Source organism: Rhyacophila brunnea, unplaced genomic scaffold (genome assembly GCF_057557595.1).
Source record: "Rhyacophila brunnea isolate RB1 unplaced genomic scaffold, BYU_Rbru_1.0 scaffold_6, whole genome shotgun sequence".
In the NCBI taxonomy this organism is placed as follows: Eukaryota; Metazoa; Arthropoda; class Insecta; order Trichoptera; family Rhyacophilidae; genus Rhyacophila; species Rhyacophila brunnea.
Genome location: NW_028233276.1, coordinates 45854597 through 45866812, shown reverse-complemented (window position 1 = coordinate 45866812; position 12216 = coordinate 45854597).

Below are 12216 nucleotides of genomic sequence, written 5' to 3'. Positions count from 1 at the left end.
GAATAAAAGAAATAGTTAATTATAAATTATTAGCATGTTCAAGTAAGTTAGATCATAAAAAATATTGGAGAAATCCACGACGTCGGTTAGTAATTGAAGTAATAGGTATCTACTTTGATTTGATAAAAACAAAAATCGATTGCCAAAGTAGCTTGATTTAGAAGAACGCTGATGAGTAGGTATTAAAATGGCCAATTATTAAAATTTGTCACAATTAGTGTCACTGCGTAGCATAGAGGCAAATGCAATGGAGATTCCTTGCCGGGGTGGCTTACTTTTTACAAAAAGATTTTTTCTATTGGTTATAATAATTATTCTCTCAGAAAGTGTTTTTCAAAATTATGTATGATGATTAATTGCGTTGTATTATATACATTGTATGAATATGTGTGAGCTCACTTATAATAGGTACCTACATAAATAGATGTATAATTAATATTGGTGATGCAAACCCTGTTCGCTCTTGATATTTCAGTATTTGTCGGAATATATATATTATGTTTGAATGTACATATCTAGAGACGGGCTACACTCGATCTTTGTTCTCCATACGACCCGCACACACCGATCCGCTTGAAATGGATGCCAGGAACGTGATTGCCTGCCTACGCGACCAAAACCGTAAGCACTGTATGGGAAACGGCAAAATAATTGAGCTCCTGACGTAAGTTGAGTGTGCAACGTCTACCAGTAATAGGAATTTGGTTAGTTAGTGTGAGACTTCGGAGCGGTGAATTGAAAATTAGCATTGTTATCGTATCCAAATGTACAATATAATACGAGTAGTATATTGTTATGATCAGTTATTGAATGCTGGCCAATATATAATATGTTACGCCGAATGTACGAAATTGACTATTACATGAAATGGGCAAAATTTTGCCTTATTCATGAATTAGGTAAATTATCTGCCGAGTGCGTGAATTCGCTAGGGTATGGAATTCTTAAACTGTCAACATGACAGTAGAAAAAGTAAATTTAATACGGATGGTTTTATTATGTATAATTGGACATAATATATTATTATTATTATTATTAGGTTAGGTTAGGTTTTGTTAGGTTTTGTAATTCTGAATTCAACTGAATGTCCATTTTAAAGTTAGCTAACAGGTGTCAACAAACTATCAAATCATACTATCACAAACAAACAATCGACCATTGCACGATTGATACCCAAGCACGAATCAAATCGTGAAAATACCTTTTAATAAAATTCTTCCGTTATCATATCGTCACCGTTCAGGCAAAAGTCACCAACCCTGAAAATGGCAGTTTTGAGTTGAGTATGTCACATGAAGCGTAAAATTATGTTCTTTAAGATGCAAAACTCACCACGGTACATTAGTTAGTAAAATTTTGCTTAAATCCGAATTATTTGTTTTTCACTAAATGACTTTCGATAAAATCTTAACAAGCAAAAGTCATTATAGGTGAATAGACATTATTGACAATATAAAAAAAAATCCTTCGTTATAAATATACAAGCAAAAGTCACTATACTATGGATGGTGAGTTTTACTGATCCTTCTTTTGGCTAACATTGTTCAGATTATTAAGAAGCAAAAGTCACCAAACCATAATTGAGCTACCTTGCCTCCTTCAAAACCTCCCAGATGTTTTAATTAGCATCAAAAAGTAAAATTACCTTAAAGAAATTATTAAGAAGACATGAGAAAATAATTTAATGTAGATAAAACCTTAAAAACATTAAAATCTGATTTTTCCTGAATTTTCAAACTTTCAAATTGCGATATCTCAAAACTATGTTTTTAGGGTTGGTGACTTTTGCCTGAACGGTGACGATATTATAGTTCTAGATTTTTTTTGGGCATAGTACCTAAATGGATATGAACGTCATTGTAATTATTGATTTGTGTATTTTTATATAATCAATGACATTTGACACATTTGGTTAGTTTAATTAGTTGCAAAAAACACCACCGGAGCGCGACCATCTATTTTGACCAATGCATGCGCATTTGACAAATTTGGTTTAGTTGTAAAAAACACCACCGTAGCGCTATCTTATTTGCCCAATGTATGAACTAGGCAGAAAAAATACTGCAGAATTCACGAATTTGGCAGATATTTTGCCCATTTCATGTAATACTCAATTTCGCATATTCGGCGTAACATATACATAAGGTGAATTCTGAATGAATAAATAAATAAAATTTAATAACATAATAATTGAACGTACGCGTATAATTATAACAGATTAAAAGTCAACCATATTATACGTTGTGAAAACCAGCGTTCGTGCTTGCGTAGAATCTTACTAAGATCTCAATTTTTAGTTTTGAAAATCTTCGCTGAATCTTAGCCGAGTCTCACATCTAAACTCATCTCGACTGCATCACGTCGAATGTATCGATGTGATTTTGTTGAAATAAACAAAACACCTGTAACCTAATCGTCCTCCGCACATTGCTAGAATGCGACAATTTAGTTTGAAATAAAAAAGCTGATGTCGCGTGCATGTCATAAGTAAATATAAGTAAAAAGTTTTGGTGTGTCGCAAAATCCTAATTAGTTATAAAGTATGTTGCTATCTCAGATTTGAATTGATTTGTGATTGAGAGAATATAATATATTGATTGAGACATGCTTGTAAAGGGCACACAACTTTTTTTTTAAATTTCCTATTGTCTATCTCCACTTCTTCGAGTATATGGATGCCCCGCGATGCATTAAAAAATCTTTGTAATTCACCAAACTCCTTACGTCTTCCCAGATCATGCCAGCATCATTTAACTTTGCTCAATACATCATAAGGGCAGTATTTAGTAACCTTCCGGTTGGCTTTAAGGAAAGGCAAGAGTGAGACTCTCGTGAAGCATCCATAGTACGTAGCTGAGAAAACTTTGATGCTACATAATGGTTACATGTAAATTGTACGTAAAACATTTCACCGTAGCCCAGTTCGCCGCGAGCTTTCTATTGGAAAGAGATGACCGTACACCATACGGTCTCCAATTTTATTAGATTCAATATGAACATTAATTCAATTTTCTTAGCTGATTTTAGCAAAATTCATGAATAATTCAAGAATGAAAACCCAACTTAACCTAACCTAAAAAATATTCCAGTATATCGGCTCTTTTTAAAATTGGTTTGTGAAGTGTAAATTGACAAGAACCGTGTTTTATTTGGACATGAATTTTTTGTCAGTACACTACGACCCAAAGATGTTGGACGGTCTTTAATATACGGCCATATATTTCACGGTGAAGTGTGATACGGCGAACTACATACGTATAAGTTTCCGGACACGCTACATAATATGGATGTGAAATTATAAGACATCATAGAGGCGTACTTTCATGCACCTACTTTATAAATATTTGTATGTAATCTTTATATAATATTAATATGTTGTATACTGTTTTTCTAGATCTGTTTACATTTCTTTGTTTTCTTTGTTTTGAAAGTGTCAAATTCGTAATTTGTTAAGTTCATTTTTTATCTGAATAAATATTGTGTTGTATAGAGATTTATTACCAGTTATTATCTATTAGCCAGGTCGCACATTGAATCCCGACTGGGTATGGTCATAAATTAAATCTGGGCGCAATGTTGTTACAGGTGAGGCCATACCGGGATAGAAACGTCTTGCGGCTAGTCGAAACTAATGAAAGTACAATGTCTGCTCATGCGCCAATGCGACATTTTGTTATTCCACCTGCGCCCTGTGCCGAGTGAAATTTGTTACGTGTGACAAGCATATTTCTTTTCTACCAAAAATGTCCCGCTGAATCTATGTGCGACCGAACATTAAGTTACATTTGTTTTGTAAATGACAAAATAATTACATCGACAAATTTAATGGGTTGCAGTCAAGACAATTTTAAATGTGCGACCGGGCTTATGATGAAAATGGTATTGTGTTAAAATTATAAATAATTTTTGGAAAAGGTACAAAAATATATTATTTATTTTCATTGTTAATTTTTGATAGAACGCCATGTTATTAGAAATAATAATGATTTAAATTGAGAATCTGGGAATATCTGTCAGAAGGAAGATTATAATAGTTTATTACAGAAAATATACTAAGTATGACACAATTACATTTAATTCGCCGCCCTCTAAATTTGGAAACCCTCGTGCAGTGCACATTTTGCATATATGTACGAGACGGGCCTGGTTATAGGATAGGTTACGTAACAAAAAATATTTCGATTATTTTAGCCTCCAATTTTTCATTATTTTATTTTAGAATTTTTTAGAGATTATTCATTTAAAGCGATGCCGAATTCCCTTCCGTTTTTCAGAGTAATTGAGCAACATAAAGCATTGACTCTGCTACATTTCAATTAACAGGTATTAATATAATATTCAAACGATTAAGAAAGAGAAAGGCGGGCCCAGTGAATCGAGAGTATTTAATTTTATTCAAAATTTAAAATTCACAACTGGCTGGCAAAAATCGCATTACCGTTTCTTCCGCCATTAATGCGATTCGGAGCTTTTAAGTGCGAATTTCGCCTGGCACGTTTTCCATAAATGGTAGATTAATTCAGTGTACTCCAAGGACTATCTTAAAAGAACATCATTTACTTAACCGTGAATTTTTTTATTTTGTCAAAAAATATTTTTACGCCCATATTATTGTTGAAGATTCCCCAACGCGAAAACCGGTGAAATTATTTTGTCAACTCATTAAGGTAAATAAATGAACATGAAATTAAAAAAAAAAAAAAAGATAAATTACAATTTTTGTAACTGAACAGAGAATAATAATATATTCATCCAGAAAGAGGATTCTATATTAACAGACTTTTTTACGAGAAATCGTTGTTAGCTATTCTCATAATTGAATACTGAATAAAAAAACACATATTGCCTAGCAAAGGGATCAAACGTGTGACCTACATTGCTCTATCAACCAAGTCACCATAGGAGCATTTGTGATTTGTAATTCAATTTACCATATCAGCCATAGTGATTCTAATTATGCATAAAGTCGTTTATTCTGAGATCTTGTTTAAATTACAATATGTATTTCTCCATCGTTGATCATTTCAATAAATCACTTGTTTCGTTTAAGCGCGCTATCTCCAAAATTTTGTATAATGGACATTGATCGAATTTTAAATATTATGTTTTTTTTCCTTCTCCTCCTATCTTAGATCACCTATATTATGTATAAATTTCAATAATTCTTAACACACATATAATAAAGATATACGAGTATATATACTTACTTATATCTGTATTAAAAAAAATGTAACTTTTTTGTCTATAATTATTCATTATTCTTCCTCATTTTTCTTTATAATTACGTTCTTCTCACTTTCTATTTTGTTAGCCTTAACTATATTATAATTTATATATGGAAACTTTGCTGGTTGCAATAACTTTTCAGTATTCTATTTTTATACATATTTTTTTAAATAAAAATATAACTGTTTGTTTCATTAATAAATAGAATAAAAATTAAATAGTAAATCTGTATAATAATATAAAGCTTAGTTATTGATTTAAAAAGAGATTCATTCACTGACTCGTATTGCAGCAAGGTGTACCAACACAAACTCATGTTGTCATGAACGGTCAAACCTTAATTTATGCAAGCGTAAAGGATATGGTTTAAACCCACGTTCATGCACTTAGAGAGGGGGTTGGCGATTGGAAACTTTACTATTATGTCGACAACTATATTATAGTAATTCTTTATCCCAAGTGTGTGCCATTAATGATGCGTCTTCTGCAGTTTCGTAGTTCCTTTGTAGGAGCTCTTCTCCTGCCACATGATAAGGCTTTCATGAGTAAGCTAAGACATGGATGAAAAAAATCATATTTTAACACCACAGAATATATAATAAATAAAATTCCGATAGGTTATATTCAATACGCTATATTTTGATGCAGTGTCCTACGAAAATAAAACACGCATTATACACGTGTGTATAATACACCAATATTAAAAAGCGTCGATGCATAAACTGAGAGCAGTTGTCAGTATTCGACGTATAACGTATTCTTGACACGTGTTTAAGTTTATCCCGGATTCTTCCTTACTCGAGATCGATTACCTGCTATTCCTTACTCGTTAGGTATTTCAGTTCCCATTATTTCTGAGTTCCCTGTTTGACATCAAAAGTATAGATAGTATAGCTAGTTTATATCAAACACTGAAAATAATAGGCCATTTAAACTTTTAAAAAATACGTACATTTGGGAATGATTTAACGCGTATTTATTAGGTTAATATATTAAAAAAACTTTTAGAAACCTCGCAAATAAAATGATGACGCAAAATAGGTGTAATTAGAGTTAATCTGGAGTCATTATTTCCCTATTCACAGATCTGCGTAGACATTTAATTTCCATTCGCATTAATCTCCATTTCGTATTTAAGGCCGAGTTATATTCTGTTTGTCCATACAGATTTGCAAAATAAAATATTAAATTTTTAAATGAATATAATATTAAGATAAAGTTGTTTTGCTACAAACAACCATTTCTACACAATGATTTACTTGCAAATAAATTAGGAAATGTCATTATTTAACTAGGTACCAATTATGATTACCATTAGTTGCACTTGTATCTCGGATATCATTATTTTCTCTTTGATTCATTTTTCTATGGCTTACGATTACGATAATATGCTATAGAACATTAACTTTTCTTATTATCTGTCTCGCTTGTAACTGTTTCTTAGAAGACACTTTAATTATTGGAAAGACTGTATTACTGAAGCCGATAATGCCAGTGGTATACATCAGTGCACCGCAACCTTTTCTCAGCCACGGCACACTACAGGTCTTCCCAGAATTCCGCGGCACACCACACGTAAAACAATTTATACACCAAAACATTGACCCCAGGCCAGAATATTCGGAGCCCCCCTACCTATCGCTAGGGTTAAAGACAGTGTGATACTTTACTTAGTTGGGTAGCCTTGTGAAAAATACGAGAATATTCTTTATTAACCGAAATCCAGAAAATAGCATAAGCGCTTCTATAGACTTTTTGGCATTGGTTGCAAAAAGGTTTCGAATCCAGTCGTATTGATTGGATGAAAGTAATGATTAAATTTCTTTTAAGGCAAAGTTATATGTTTTGTAGACGGATTCAAAATTAATTGCTTGTTTTCATTGGTGGTCTGGTAAGTCTTTTGGTACATTTGTAGAGATCCTTGTCTTAAATCCTTCTAATTAATCAGATCACGTCAATATATTTTCATTCTGACCTTGCATTGTTTTATTAAGTTTATGCAGGTGCTCAAATTTATTTATTACTAGCCATGTACGCAATTTTGGCTCTCAAGTAATTATTGTATAATTTACAAAATCATTTGTGTTTTTAAGCAATGCTCCACGGCACACCTAGCGTTGTCTCGCGGCACACCAGTGTGCCGCGGCACACCGGTTGCGGAGCACTGGTATACATTACACACAATATACTCGCACATAGTGACAGAGATAATATAAAACAAAATAATTCAATTTAGAAATCCCGTTTACTCATTGACAACATAAATTGAAGGCTTGGAAGTCTATAGGATCTAAGTGCCAAAACATTCTATAACAAGTTTTTTTACTTCAATATAATCTATAAATATGCCAAGCCTAATGATATTCTGAAGGGTCTAAATACCTAACTCTATCATTTTTTGACACAAGTACATTGAAATATGGGCGGGCTCCCTGTGAACCCACAAACCCATCTACATCTAAATAGAACGTTTCAATATTGTCCATGTTTAAATATTTTATTCTTCCTTGTTTATTTTATTTTTAGAATTACGTAAACTTATCATATTATACTAATGTTCTACTGTAACTTTTTAAAAATAAAAATGTAAGTTTTCAAAAATGAATGTTTTTTTTTTGTTATATCTCAGTTTCATATTGTTGGCACTTAAGCCCTATAGACTTTCAACGCTTCAATTTAATATATAATATTGTTTAGAAACTGAGCATAAATGAACTATTAGATCAATCTGCATTCATCATCATCAGCTGGGGTCGATACACTTCTTGATGAAGGCCTCTTCTGCTCTTTTATGAGTTCATTTAGTTATCGGGATTTAGAATCGCTGTGGTCATTCAGTTATTCCAGTCCAGCGGTTATTCACTCACCGAGTGACATGTCCAGTCCACTGGTAATTCATCTGCTTTGCGACCTCCATCACATTTTGTCTGCCTTTTTATTCATTGATTTCTTTCTAGGCCACGTTGCGTGACTTCTAATTTTTAAATTTATCTATATAATGTAATATTTCACATACATACGTGTCCTATTCGGTCGCCCAAATTCATTCCATGCTAATTATTTGATTATGTGACCGTTCTCGTCATACATACAATTGAAATTTTTGGATTGAATCTGCAAATCATTTTGCCATTACTTTTGTCTTAGAGACATTAATCTTAAAGCTTGCAATGCGGCTTTCATTTGTAAGCTCCAGCAAATGGTTCTGAGGATTTTATTGGTCATTTATAAAGACAACAATGTCATCTGAAAAGCGAAGGTGACTGAGGTATTTGCCATAAATAGCGATTCAACTGTTTTACCAGCCAAATTGCCTGAATAGATCTTCCAAAGTCTACATTATTAACCCAATGTTATCAAAATAGACATACTACTCCTCTGCTTTAACGTTTCCATTACTATAATGTAAATACCATAGATTAACCGTCCTATTAAACTGCAAATATTTCAATTGCTATGCACTTTGTCATCTTTATATTTCGGCTAGTTCTAGGTATAAATGTACATTGCATACAGAGCGTCGCATTCCATTACAAACGAAAGAGATAGATCTAAAAGTATATGCGACAAAGAGCGACATACTCAATTGTAAAAAGAGATATGAAAATAGGTATAAGATCAAAATAGTATTAATTATGACTTGTTGACTGTAAGAATGTATAGAAATATTAGTATGATTATAATTATATTTTAACCTAAGGTGACGTCACCGGAACGCACGGGTTTTATTAGCACCGTAAAGGAAGGTTAACACAATAACATTTTATTAATTCATTCACTGCTGACCAGTTAATTACTTTTTAATTACCACATTTAAATATCATGATATATAGATCTAATGGCCAACTACTGCAAATGAGTTAAGTTTTTCTATATTTCTTATATAGCAAAGCTCGCGATCAATCAAAATATTTTTAGTTTAAATCAGATCAGAGTGTATTTTTGGCGTGTGGCATGTAATACATAATTTATTTTTTCACACGAAAAAAACGCACTCGATTGGATTCGAACCACCGGTTGTTCGGTTATCATCCGAACGCACTATCTTTACGCCACAGTACAATACTGCAATCGTGACGATTATAGTTTAGAATTGTTCCGTTGCCTAGGCAGCGAATTTATTATTGTCGGCCATTTGCAATTCCTTACGTAAACAAACGATTAAACGTCAGAGTGGCAGTTGGTATTTGAAAAATAAAAACGAGTAACCATAATATTATAATTTAGTAATATAAATTAAAGTGTATAGAAATAAACCAACGGCGTTCCAATAAACGGTCGTTTTTCTTGAGTGCGTAATTTATTTATAGATAGTTTCTATATTTAAAATTATTATATATTGTATTTATTAAATAACTACAACGGAGTAACTTATTATATTTCAAATCATGACAAAACACTTTTTTATTCAATACCGCTACAGTCCAAATCTAACCATTGTGTTCTCAATTTTCCCCTCCAAAATATGTGATGCTCTACTGCTCCCCTCTAGAGGCTAGTTACTCATCAGCAGCATATCTTCCACCCTTGGCGACCATCAATCATCTTCTTAGGGATTTGAAAATCATTCATCCATTGCAGGTGTCCCTTCTATCTTATTCGAAGCAGTGTTATATGTATGGAGAGTCAAATATCCATGCACGGATTATAAAAGTCGCCATTTTATCATATCATCCATATTTATCTATTATTTATTATGGTTCAACAGTTGCCAGTTGCATTGAAAAAAATTCTTTTGAGAGTTAGTGGAAATCTATTATATTAATTTAAAGCCACTGAATTAGGATATTGACATCGTTTTAAAAAATATTACACAATACTCTAAACGCGCTAGTCGCGGTGTTAGCACTAAATGAGTTTTAAGAGGAATACTAACAATAATTAATAGTATATTAATTTATAATGAAATTTTAATGTATTTATCTAATGAATTTATTCGTGTCCGGAAACTTGTACGTATGCAGTTCGCCGTATCACACTTCACCGTGAAATGTTGTGTTGGAAATATATGGTCATTTATTAAGGACCGTCCAACCTCTTTGGGTCGTATAGTACTGACATAAAATCCATGTCTAAATAAAACACTGTTTTTGTCGGTTTGCACTTTACAGGAAGCCAGCAGCAAACAAATTTTGAAAATAGCCGATATACTGGATTATTTGTTAGGTTAGGTTAGGTTGGGTTTTCATTCTTGAATTCATGAATTTTGCCAAAATCAGTGAAATCTATGAAAATTTAATTGATTTTCATATTGAATCTAATGAAATTGGAGACCGTATAGCATACGGTCTTCTCTTTCCGATAAGAAAGCTCACGGATAACTGTGCAATGGTGAAATGTCTTACGTGTAATTTACACGTAGGTAACCAATAGTATGTAAACCGTTAAAAACACTTTAAATATACAAAATATATAAAAAAAAAAAGTATACCTGATCAATTACTTAGGTAATAAGGTTTTAATGTATTAAGTTACTATATAAATAATAATTACCTGTATTCGTTGTCAGTGTGTATTTGCATTGGTGAGTGCGCATAGTGCCTGGAGATGCAGAACGACGAAACCCGGGTCGCAAAAAAAAAATTCAAATTTATTAGCATTTAAATACCATACCTGAAAAGTTTGCAAAAAAATATATAACTAACAATAACACGTTAACTAGCAACATTTTAAACCACTCCTTTCTGTTTTACCATTAAAAGTTTCCATCCCGTCTATTTAATTATAACTTGAAATTTTAACAAGTATCCCTTGCCTACATTAAATAATTTAATTTTAGCCTCTACCACACAATTATTGCACAAATTGACATATTATAATGTCTCTGCTCATAGTTGATAAAGTTCACCATGTGAGCGAAACACTATTGACAATCAAAGAAAAGAGATAAGAACAGGTTTTTGTTTTCTCAAATACAGTCACAAAGTTTATATTATTTCGAGTATAGAATATTTAAAATTAATAAATTCCACATTTTGATAATGGAGAAATGTTAGAAAGCAGTAGTTCTTCAACAATTCATAAAAAAAATAAAAAATACCTAAAGGTGGACTTGGCTGATTTTGAAATGTAGCGACACATTTATATGTGGTGAATACCACATTTTTTTTAAAAATTTCATTTCCTATTCATTTTTAAACCATCCAAAATCGGGACCTAGTATTTAATAGAACGCCTATCTCTGAAGCCGTGCATTTGATACTGCAACTGGAATGCAATACACGATGTTTTTATCTGTGATTAATACTGGCATTGTCTCAATGGTTGGGTGAATGAATAACATCTATATCTCGCAAAATATACCTGATGTTCTAACTTTGGCTCTGTGACGGTCAAATTGCCACAATAAGTACCAAACCTGGAAATAATATGGCAGCCATATGCTGCAGCTGAGGCTAATAAACAGAATAATCTACGAATATATATTTGCAAAAAAAATCCACAAAAGAAAGCTACAGGAAATTATATTTGGGTAATATCAATAGCAACAATAATTAAAGAATGTAAATATCACATGTGAAATTCAATGTAAAATTACGTCGTTTTTTTTTTAAAATTAATCTTTAAATAATAACCGAGGAATTATAATTGTACAAACGAATAAACCTCTTCGGAAATAAATCATTGGAAAGCTCTCTCGTAAAACAAACATTGCATCATGATAAAATATAGATGTAAACCAGAACGGCGAAATCAGGGTGGAAGAGCTACGGCGTAGCGGGGTATACGCTTCTACGCACGTATAGCACAGGAATTTGAAACAAAAATATGAATGCATACCAGTGGGTCTATTCTATACTTATCGAACACTAAATTGATAAATAGTATCAAACTTAGGGTAGGTTTGTATCAAAATATTAGCACTTATTGTAACAATTACACGAAGCCGGTTTTTATTGTTGCAATAAGTGCGATATTTTAACAGCAGCAAGATAGGTGCTGTTAAAATATAGCACTTATTGCAACAATAAAAACCGGCTTCGTGTAATT